Here is a 13,287-nt window from a genome sequence, read left to right as displayed (position 1 = left end):
CAATGGTTTATCCATTGGTAATAAAAACAAATCACATTAAGTTTAGTCAAACAGTTATTTATATATATATGATATTAATGTTTTTATTGATTTATAATATTTAAGTTTTTATAAGTACTAATTTTTAAAAAAGTATTTATATAAATTTTTATACAGTCAATATATTATACAATTTAAGTTTTAATCTTAAAATAACTTTAAATTTTTATGCACATTATATTAATGTATATATATTACAATACAAGTTTATTATATATATATATTTTTCAAAATAAAAATATTAGAAATCTTGCAAAATATTTCAAATCATAAAATCTAAATATTTATATCATATTTAAATATATACTTTATTTTATTCTTTAAACACAAAAATACTATTTTTTTTTGTTTTTGTTTTGTTCAATAAAAATACAAATATGAATGTGTTTTACTGTATAAATCAAATTTGTTGTTTTTCGGGGTTACTATTAAATGTCGCTTAAATACAGTACATATTATTTATATATATATTTTATAATATGAAGATATAAATAAATATATTTATTTAGTTTTTATAATACATCTAAATTATTTTTTTTCGGTGCAATTTCGCAATTATTTATATACTGTCTAACAGTATATTCTATGTATAAACTAATTTAAGAGGATGGCTATTACATACAACTACAACAACAAAATAAAATAATAATAAAACATTAGATAAATACAAACTTTACTATTATATGTATGAATCATAAGATATAATATTTGGTGGTATTTATGTATATATATATATATATTAAAAGGATATATCAAATATTATATTGTATGTATTAATAAATGGGGAAAAAACAACAAAAACAACAACAAAAATACTGCACTTAACAATAAATTGTTAAATTATTTATCGTTGTTATATTAATGGGAAATTTTATTCTTGATAAATATTGTTATTATTAGTAGTAGTTTTTATTATACTAAAAAAAATATTGCATAGAATATATATATATATATATTGATTGCATATATTAATGTATATGAATTGAATACTAATTGATATGAACTATAGATTACCAGAATATTCTTTAGAAATTTTTATACTAATTTTGTTTTTAAAATTATTTTTGATTAGTATTAAAAAACTTATCTAATAATATTTAATGATTAGACTTTTTTTATATAAAATAAATATATTAAAATAGAAATTTAAATAATTAAAACAGTTAAACCTTATATTTTAAATATTTCTCAAACTATAATAAAATAATAAATATAATGAAAATATATTTATTGACATAAATATAATTAAAATATATTTATTGACATAAATATAATTAAAATATATTTATTGACATAAATTGATATAAAAATTATTATTGTTATCACAATATATTGATAGTTATTAATAAAAATTACTTTATTTTTTGTAGCACTTTATTAGTGTACGACTTGTGTTGACAACAACACAACTGCTGGTGCTTTCTGTTCAGGAAATGACACGAAAAAAATGAATGAAAAGTTAGTGAAAATATATATATATATATAAATGAAAAGCAGTAGAAAATATGTGAAACAAAATTGAAAGACCAGTTAAAAAGCAAAATATTATATATCAGACAATGAAAATGATTAGAGAGTTAGTGAAGCAAACATTTATGTTGAATGAGATGATAAAGAGAGAGAGAGAGAGAGAGAGAGAGAGAGAGAGAGAGAGAGATACAGAGAGAAAGAGAGAGAGAGAGAGAGAGAGAGAGAGAGAGAGAGAGAGAGAGAGAGAGAGAGAGAGAGAGAGAGAGAGAGAGAGAGAGAGAGAGAGAGAGAGAGAGAGAGAGATACAGACAGATGAAAGTCTCAATTGACGACAACTTTTGGAAAATATTTTTATATTATATATCTATAAAAGTGTGCTTTACTTGCAATACGACTTTAAGGAAAAAAGACAACTGACTGACTACCAGTGCTCTAAAAAAAGGCTTAAAGTCAGTCAGTCCTCGAGAGAGAAAGAAAGAAAGAAAGAGAGAGAGATCGCAATATATATTTACTTTATATATGTGTAACTCTTTGTGAAAATTACCAATTGGTGTGTCTTTTTTTCAATGTTCAACAATAGAGAATAACTAAAGTGTATTACAACTGTTGATAATTGTCTCACAAAATAAAAAATAGATAAAAATAATTCACATTTAAATTCCTGTCACTATTACTACTATATATATATATATATATAAAGACTACTGTTTTCAATTTATGTCTAATTTTTTTTGTTTTAATTTTTGTAGTCATTTGAATAATTTTTAATCAATATTGTAATATAAATATAACTCAATGTTGTGTAATTTAATTCATTTTAAAATAGTAATAGTGATAAAATAATAACAAATATGTTTTTTATTAAAAAATACATTATTATTTATTGTATAAAATGTAATAATTTATATATATATACTGTATATTTCTATATTTGATATTCAATCAACAACAATAATAATAATAATAATAATAATCTATTTTTAAAGTTAAAATTTAAATTTTTTTTATATTTGTTTAGCACAATAACATACAAACAAAAAAAAATCTTTTAATAATCAGAAAATATGAGAGAAAAAACATAATAACAAAAAATATTATTGAAATGTATTACTTTTTTTTGCAATAGTTATAACATCATATCATTGGTAATCTTTGATACATATCTTGTTGTACTTTATATACAGTTGTTATAAACTATTTATTTAGTTTTAGTTTTTTTTTGTTGAGAAAAGGATTGACAGCAACAGACATGAAATTGTAAAGCACTGGTAGTTAACAGTAAAGTTAGATTGTGTTTGTGTTTGTCTGTATATTTACAATAAAAGATTAAATAAGTAGACAGATATATATTGATATATACAGTATATATAGTTGTATTATGTAATAGTAAAATATTGTAGTGATGAGTAAGTGGTGTGATCTGACTTTACATTGCTATTACATTTCCCAATGGCATACATACAGTGTATAGTAAAACCAGTTCAATGGTATTGTGTGTGCATATGATTGTGCAAAACGAGGATTTTCATTGATGTTTTATATATATAGTATATACTGTATATATATATTTATGCTGTAAGTAAAGGCAACAACAAATGTCACTGAGCTTTAAGCTTCAACAATGTTTTGTATATGTGTATAGCAGTAGTAGTAGTAGTAGTAAATCAAAATAATATATTGATGATATATCATATATAAAAATTTATCTATAAATAGATAGATTGGATATATATATATACAAAATATTCAATATAACAAAATAGTTTGGTGTAAAACAATACTAAATTGAATTTTCAAATGAGTTTGAGTTAAAACATTTCAATTGACTTTCCAAAGAATATTCCTGATATTAATAATAATAATTCAATAAAAATTTTAGACAATTTGTTGAGTAATTTGTATTTTTTAATAATTTGTTTACAATAATAAATACAATATTTATTAGTTATGTCTATATATATATTATAAAGTTATAAAAATAAATTTCTAACATTTTAATATCAATTTTTAGACACACAAACAAGCAATATGCTAAAAAATATCATCAAATCATTAACTTAAAGTTATTTTTTATGGAAATTTTTTTTGGATGTCTATTATAAAAACAATAATAATAATAATACATTAATTGGTATCTCGGGGATAAAGTCACGTTAGTTTTTTTTATTTGAATAAAATATATAATAATAATAATAATAATTTATAATTAAAATAATTGAGTACAAATTGTTATAATAAAAATATGCTGTTATACAGCATTATTATTAACTCAAATTGAATTTATGATATGAATGAATAAATTAATTTCTTTTTCTTTTTTTTTGTATTAATACAATATTATTAATATTATTAAATTTTCTTATGTTTCTCCTAAAAAAGACAATTGATATGATTTATATAACTGATTATTTAATTAATTTGAATTTATTATCTTAATATATATATTATCCCTTTATTATAATGCCTGACTTGTTGTTATTATGTTGATAATAACATTGTAATAATAATAATAATACTGTGTAATAACACTGTGTATATACACTGTATTACTATATTTTTTATGTCAAATATACATGTATAGGATATACTATACTGTACATAATGTAAATTATGTTAATTTTTTTTTGTTGCCAAAAAATTATATAATAATAATTTATTCCTCGAAAAAAAAAATCTAAATTGTTTTATATTTCATAGGGATGTTACTATGTATATACAGTATATACATGTAATATAAGACATAAAACAATGTACAGAAAAAAAATTAATATAATAATAAGATATTATGTTATATAAATTATATAATATTACTGTTATAATGAAAAGCATATATTTTTTTTAAAAATAAATAAATAACATCGTTGTTTTTAATAATAAATTTTGTTATAATTTTATTTGTATGATTACAAATAATGTCTATTTTTATAGATATATGGTAGAAAATATTAAGTTATTCAATTAGTAATAAAATAATAACATTATTTTTTTAAAAAATAAGATATTAATTTGTTTAATTAGCTATATTATCTAATATAAGACTAATATAATAATATAAGATATTAATTTTAAAAACAAAAACAATTAATTGTTAATAATTATTAAATTTTTGTTAACTAAAATAATATTAATAATTTATATACATTTCCTTTTTTTAAAAATATTATATTAAATAAAAAAACTATTCAATTATTTTTTAGAGTTTAAATTTTTTTTTTCGACAAAAAAATATCCAAAATTTCTTGAAATAACAAATAAAATAATAATACTTAATAAGAGCTTAAATATATATTTTATTTTTATTTTCACTGAATAATTTAGTCTATCATTATATAAGAGAAAATTATGGAAAAAAATTGTTGAAATTGTTGTATTTTTTTGTTGTTAAAAAAAATTTCATTTACATACTTGAAATAACACTTTTTTTTTGTCAATTAGCTCGAGGCTTGAGTTATACTATATTAATATTATATATATATATATATATACTGTATATTAAATAAAATTATATTTTTAAAATATCGATTGCTATGTGTTATGTGTTTTTTTCATAACAACAAAAATCTATATTAAAAATAAATTTATCTAAAATATAAAAAACTAATTATTGATGCAAAACTAATATCGGGATTTTTTTGTGTGTGTGTGTAGAGATATCGGATTGTAATCAAATTATATAATAATAATAACTATAAAATTTATGTATATATAATTTTGGGATAAAATTATAAATACTAAATAAAATAATAATTTTATATAAGTTATTATTTGCTTAATTAATTAAAAAAACTAAATAAAATTTATTATTATAAAATTGTCAAATATTTATTATAATATATATATATATATATATATATATAGTATATATAATTATGAATCAAAATCTAATAAACAATATAATACTAAAACAAACACAAGTATTGCGTCAATAATTGTGTAATAATTGTGTAATAATTGTTTGAATGACGTTATGCTAAAGTACTTGTGTGTAGGCATATATCTCATCGTATATTTACACTCAAAAAGTATTTAGTAATTTAATAAAATATTTTTTATCAACAATTTATTTTTTTATTTTGTTTTTATTTATATTTACCGATATATTATTAAATACAACAACGAATCGTTTTAATAATTGTTAACCATTAACAAAAAAGAAATTTTCAAAATATTATTTTAGGTACTATTAAAATATAATTATAATGAAATTTTTGTTGTTTTGTTTGTTAGTTTATATGTACAAGAAATACGTTTTTTTTGTGTATAATTTTTATCTGATATTCAATGAAACATATGGTCATCAGAGGGAACACCATTTTTTTAGGAGGACATCCCATCATTTTGTGGCTATTTTTTAATTTTTTATTAATCTCTTTTTCTTTGTCTCTCTCTTTCTTTCTCTCTCTCTCTCTCTCTCTCTCTCTCTCTCTCTCTCTCTCTATTTCTCCCAGGTGACTTTATTAATAGACATTATTTTTGATGTCATCAATTTTTGCTTTTTGATGGCAAAAAAATTATTACATTATATGATAACTTAATATGAATTTGTTTTTTCATTGTCAATTGTATACTATATAAATCACTAATGCATTTTTATAATTGTTATATAAATATTAACATCTAACGATAATATATTGTAGACACTGTTTGTTTGCAATTGAACCGTAGGAGTAATAGTTATTTTATATACAGTATATACAGTATACACCAATATATAAATTTAGATATAGTAGTATATGTTTTATTTATATTCATATTTGCTTTTATATTGTATAAAATGATAAATTTTATTTTTAAATATACTGTATGTCCTACTGTATATAATAATGTATATAATTTATTTTATATAATATATTACAAATAATTTACTATTTGAGTAAAACATAAATAATTTTTTTCATATTATTATTTTTGTACAATATATGTAATATACAATATTCAGTACATTTTCTATATATATATATATATCTATATCTATAAAAAAGGTTAATGCATTTGTGTTGTCCCTAAAGACACAATTGAATGATAAACCAAAATGTTTTTATATTATACAGAAATTTTTTAGTAAATAAATAAACAATATATGTATTATTAGAGTATATCTATATTTATTTTCAGTATAAATAAATATATAAAATAACATATAATTTGTTTGAAAATTGAATATTATAATTTTATTTGACAACGATGTTAGTTATTAAATTTTATAGGTATATTGTATATTATGTTTTATTAGTAAAAAATTTACTATTAGTATTTTTATATATTGTAAGCAAACTATTTAATATGAGATTTTTTAAAATAAAAAATAAATAATTCATATAAAAGGGCCTTACATTAATCTCGCACACGCGGTTTTTCCTATAATTCTTAAACGGAGTGAGATATATTAATTTTGTAAAAAGAGTATTAAAAAGTGATTTACGCGTGATATTATAAAATATTAAATTTTTAATTTTGATCACGTGATCATATTTATTCTTGGATCTTTGCAAACCACTATGTCATAACCTAAACTATAAATGCTAAAATAAAATTTCAATAGTAAGTTTGTAATGCCTAAACTGGAAATTTATAGGAAGAAAAAATTTTTAAAATTGGTCGAAGAATAAATTTTTTATGGTTTTTCAAACTTGTGGAAAAACACATTATATAAAATTGTGGAAAATAAAATGACGTTATTTATGGACAGTAGACACTTATTAGATAGAGATATTAATACTATTGCTTATTCTGAAAACAAAATTTTTTTATGTTAAATATTTTTTTAGATAATTAAATTACAATAAAAAACACAACATTATATTTCGATAATGCAATTTTTAATTAAATTTGATTATCTAAAAAAATATTTGACATAAAAAAATTTTGTTTTTAGAATAAGCAATAGTATTAAAATCTCTATCTAATAAGTGTCTACTGTCCATAAATAACGTCATTTTATTTTCGACTATTTTATATAATGTGTTTTTCCACAAGTTTGAAAAGCCATAAAAAATTTATTCTGCAACCAATTTTAAAAATTTTTTCTTCCTATAAATTTCCAGTTTAGGCATTACAAACTTACTATTGAAATTTTATTTTAGCATTTATAGTTTAGGTTATGACATAGTGGTTTGCAAAGATCCAAGAATAAATATGATCACGTGATCAAAATTAAAAATTTAATATTTTATAATATCACGCGTAAATCAATTTTTAATACTCTTTTTACAAAATTAATATATCTCACTCCGTTTAAGAATTATAGGAAAAACCGCGTGTGCGAGATTAATGTAAGGCCCTTTTAAATATACTGTATATCTATATAAATTATTTTATACTACTCTAAATATTACATAAATTACTTTTTATATATATATATATATACTTAAAGTACTATAAGTATAAAACTAATACTAAACTATAAACTAAATAAATGTATAATATTTTCAGTATCGTTGACCTGAATCCAAAAATTAATAATAATATTTCTAATTATCATTTAGTTAATAAATCTATTATATTTGATGTAAAATTATTTTTACAAACAAAAATATAAATTATTTATTAAACTTATTTTCATATTTTAGATTCAAAATTTAAAATACTGAATATTCTACGCATAATAAACAGTATATTAGTATTAATAATATTAAAATTATATGATTTGTCAGCAAAAGTCAAAATAATTTATATATAGTGTTAAAATTTATGTCAATTGAAGCGTTAAATTATTTATATTCAATATTTTTCTATTGTGTTAATGATATAAAATTTTTAATATAAACTACTGTATATTAATATTCATATAAATTACATATACTTTATATATTTATATGAATACTCAATTATATTATTAATAACATATAAAATTATATATATATATACTGTATATAGTAAACAACTATACGATAATGATCCTAATTTAACTATATAATTAATTTTTCTAGTATCATACCAATTATGCATTTTGACTTAGCTTACATAAGTTTATATATATAAAATAAAAGTATAAATAATCAATTAATTGTTGCCAATTTCAATATACAGGTATATAATGTTAAGTTATACATATATATATATATATATATATATTTATACAGCAATTCAATAACTAAAGAATAATCTTTTCAGAGAAATTAATGATGATTTGGATCAATCATTATAAAAGGTATTCTCACTATTGACTAAACATGTTATGCCCGGCCATCGATTGATTGCATTGACACTACAAATATGAGAGCCATTACTAACTACTTTCATGTATTGTATTGAATTCAATTGAAAAGAAAGAAAGAAAGAAAGAAAGAAAGAGAGAGAGAGAGAGAGAGAGAGAGAGAGAGAGAGAGAGGAAAGTATACATTCATTTGAAGACTCGATACAATCACTGTCTAATATTAACAACAAAAGTCAACAACAAAACAAAATTTTTGCTTAAAATATGAATCGCTGAAGAAATCGCTAATAATGGATGTGTGTGTCTGTATGTTTCACAACCATTATATACGGCATATACTGTACTAAAAATACAGTACAGTATATTGTATTATAAAAGACCATTAGGAATCTGACCGAAAATACAGTACAGTATATATCATATATATATATTATTATTATTTAGAAGTAATGGCAATACAGTCGATAATTTTACTGCACCTGTAGTTTGTATTGTGTATGTACTGTATATATAGTATGTATGTGTATATGTGTTTGTGTGTGTGTGTCAGTCTTTATTTACTTAAAAACATATAATATTAATATTGACTTTTATGAGAAAAAGTTAGTTTATTTGTCAATTTTAATTTACTGATAAATAATTTTTTTTAATTAAATTAATGAATTAAATTTAGTTTTGTTGCTAAATAAATTGATTCAATTTTTATTATTATATCAAACTCAATTGTAATGTACGGATATTTATATTTTTAACATTTGATAATGTTAAATCTTATATTACATAAAAATTTTATTATATATAATATATAGTATATAAAAATAAAAAAAATAAAACTGAATATTATAATACAGTAAATGTAAAGTTTTTTGTTTGTTTTTTATTAGTATGAATAATATTTTTTAATACTAAAAATATTATAAATATTATTTTATTTTATATAATAGTATTTTTTGTACATATGATTACAAAATAATTGTAAATATTTTTATTAATAAAAAACTTATTTACTTTTCAATTAAATATTTAAAATACAATTTTTTTCTAACACAACGAATATTTTACCAAATTATATGATATTTTTAAATAAGAAAAAAAATATATTTTCTGAATATTTTAATGAATAAATGAATGAATAACTACTTATAAGTAAATCTTCACTTTTCATATAATAATAATAATATATTATATCTACAAAAACTAATGTTTTTATCATTCATGAAATATTAAACTCTCTCTCTCTCTCTCTCTCTCTCTCTCTCTCTCTCTCTCTCTCTCTCTCTCTCTCTCTCTCTCTCTCTCTCTCTCTCTCTCTCTCTCTCTCTCTCTCTCTCTCTCTCTCTCTCTCTCTCTCTCTCTCTCTCTCTCTCTCTCTCTCTCTCTCTCTCTCTCTCTCTCTCTCTCTCTCTCTCTCTCTCTCTCTCTCTCTATCACATGCTATGACTGACTCACTCACACACTTTTTTCTCCACATATTTAACATTTATTTTACTTTTATTTTATTTTAATGTTAGTGTCTGTTATAAATAGAGAGAGTCTTTCTAAATGTTAAGTGTTTTTTATGTACTTAACTTATATATTAATATATTATACATTAAAAAAAATTGTGTGTATGTATGTGTGTGTGTGTGTGTGTGTGTGTGTGTGTGTGTGTGTGTGTGTGTGTGTGTGTGTGTGTGTGTGTGTGTGTGTGTGTGTGTGTGTGTGTGTGTGTGTGTGTGTTAGTTTCTATGTGTACTCAATGTGAATTAAATTTAATAAAAAATATATAAATGAAAAACCAAAAATCTTTTATTCAATATAACAAAAAAAAATTTAGTTATCTTAATTAAATCTTGGTATAAATATATAATATTAAAATAGTTTAATGAATAATAATAATAATTTTATTTTTATTTTTATTCTGCTATAAAATAAAATAAAAGTTTTTATTATTTATAATAAAATGAGAAAATAAGGCATAATTAATATAAAGTTTAAAATTGAAAACTAATTTATTGTATGATTTGTATTAAGCATATGTAATCTTTAAATATATATTTAAATTGTTACATATATTTTATATATTGATATAAATTTTAGATATATACATGTAGAATATGTAACTTATTATGTATTTTATGAAAGTTATTAAAAATTAATAAAATATTATAAAATAGAAATTTTTATTTATATTAAAAAACGATTTAAATTTATCTATTTTTATAAATAATGTAAAAATAACTGAATACTGAATATTTTATAATTAAACAAAATATATTTTTTTTGTATTGAAAATGCATTCATTATATTTTGACAGTGAATGTAATAAATTGTGAACACATTTTAAATGAATTTAATTAATATTGTACTTAAACTACAACATTACTGTACATTACTAATAATAAAAACTTTTATGTATTTTATTATTAAGAAAAAATAAATAAATATCATATTAATATATCAAATATAAAATATGTCAAAATACAAAAATGTTTAATTAATTAATATTGTTGTCTAAAACTTACATCAATATAAACTATATATACACTAGTAAATAGAGAGAGAGAGAGAGAGAGAGAGAGAGAGAGAGAGAGATAGTGTTTATAATGTTTAAAAATAGTAAACATATATTAATATGAATTTGTAATAATAATAACAAATAAATTTGATTCAAACTAGAGTTGACAACTAATTTATTTTTTTAAATTAAATTTTCTAAGTTTCTTTTCACAAATTGTTAATTTATTTTTATGTAATTTATTTTTATTGTTTTTTACAAAAAATAATATAACATTAATAAATACAGACAACACACATATACTGTATATATACATACATATATATATGAGTATAAACTTATTAAAACAAGTGTTAGTTTAAATAAGATATAAAATGTTTTTGTTTTGTTGTTATTGTTGTTTGATATTATAATTTAATTGAATTACAACTTTAAAAAATCTAATTTATTATTATTTTTGTTGTTTTTATTTTAAAAAAAAATAAAATAAAACAATAACAAAATTTTTTATCACAATAAATATATAGCGAAATAAGATTTGATATATAGTGTATAAATTATAAATATATATAAATACATTTTTTCTGGTATATAACTTTTTTTATGGATGATATGACAATTGATTTATTGATTTCGTTATTACTATTGCTTTTAAAGTGAATATATTTTTTTTATTTTAAAGTTTTTTATTTTGAAAGACAGATAGTGAAAGTATTGGCTCAAACAAAAATTTTTGTTGTTGTTTGTCGAGTGTTTTTATATATATATATATATTTAAAAATATATAGATATTATTCAGTATATATATTAATATATTCAATATAAGATATGTATTGATTGATGTTTGCCGATAGTTAAAACACTATTGGATAACCTATTGAATGGGAATTCAATGTTATGTATAAATACTAGACAACAATACTTGAGAAAAAAGTGCTGTATATTACACAATATAAATATTATGTAATATATATATAAACTTTTTTATAAAAACTACATATATATTCAATTTTTAAGACAATTATGCTATATATTTAACATATTCTTATGTAAAATATACTGAACACATACTGTATGTAAATTATTGATATTGTATATATATATATAGATTGTACTGTATTATAAAATGCATATATATTTATGTTTATTTTTCTAAACATTACTGTAGTAATATGTACTGGATTTTTATTATAAACTAAATTTTATTTTTATTAACTTAATTAGACATAATATTTATATTAGTATTAGTATTATTATTATTAAATCTCTAAATGTATTTATATAGAAAAATTAATTTATACACTTGAGATTTAATTAAGATATTTATGTAAATGTTTCATTAATAACATAATTTATATTCACTAATAAATTTATTATATGATGTTGTTTAATTATAAAATAGCAATTATTTTGTTTAAAAAATTAATTTTACACATTTATTTATTTTTAAACAATTATATAAATTTATATATATATTGGATAAAACTCATTCAAATAGAAACACACAAAAAATTTAAGAAAAAAAGTAATTTTTAATTTTTTATAAGAAAAATTTGATGTTTAAAATTATATGAAATAAAAATGAAAAAAAACTATATTTTGATTGATAGATCGTATAATAAAATTTAAATGAAACTTTTGAAAAAAATAAAATAAAATGTAATGTAATGTTTGAGGCAATTGTCTAATGGCTGCCTAAGAGACCAATTATTTAAACATTTTGTATATGTTTTCACATATTCTAAATATACTATAATGTAATTGAATATAGATTTTATTATATATTAAATACTATATTGTTTGATATTTAAGACATTTGCCATTACTTTTTATTATTGGTTTTTAACTAATAATGTGTTACAATAATATTACAATATATAAATTCAATTATATTCTTGTACTGTATTTTTATATATATAATATTGTATTGAAAAGTCAGATCGTGTCGGACACAGACACACCAGTAATATATATATATATATATATATAAATTTATATATGCTATTAGGGCACATGTTGTGTTGGGATCACTATTTTACTACTACTACTACTACTACTATTACTATTAAAAGTTTAGTAGTAATAGTAAAGTATAAGATAAAATAAACTCACATCACGTTTGCGA

This window comes from Oppia nitens, unplaced genomic scaffold (assembly GCF_028296485.1).
Source record: "Oppia nitens isolate AA-2021 unplaced genomic scaffold, nextdenovo-longstitch-racon4-pilon3 scaffold9_pilon_pilon_pilon, whole genome shotgun sequence".
Lineage (NCBI taxonomy): Eukaryota > Metazoa > Arthropoda > Arachnida > Sarcoptiformes > Oppiidae > Oppia > Oppia nitens.
Note: the sequence above shows the minus strand (reverse complement) of the source record.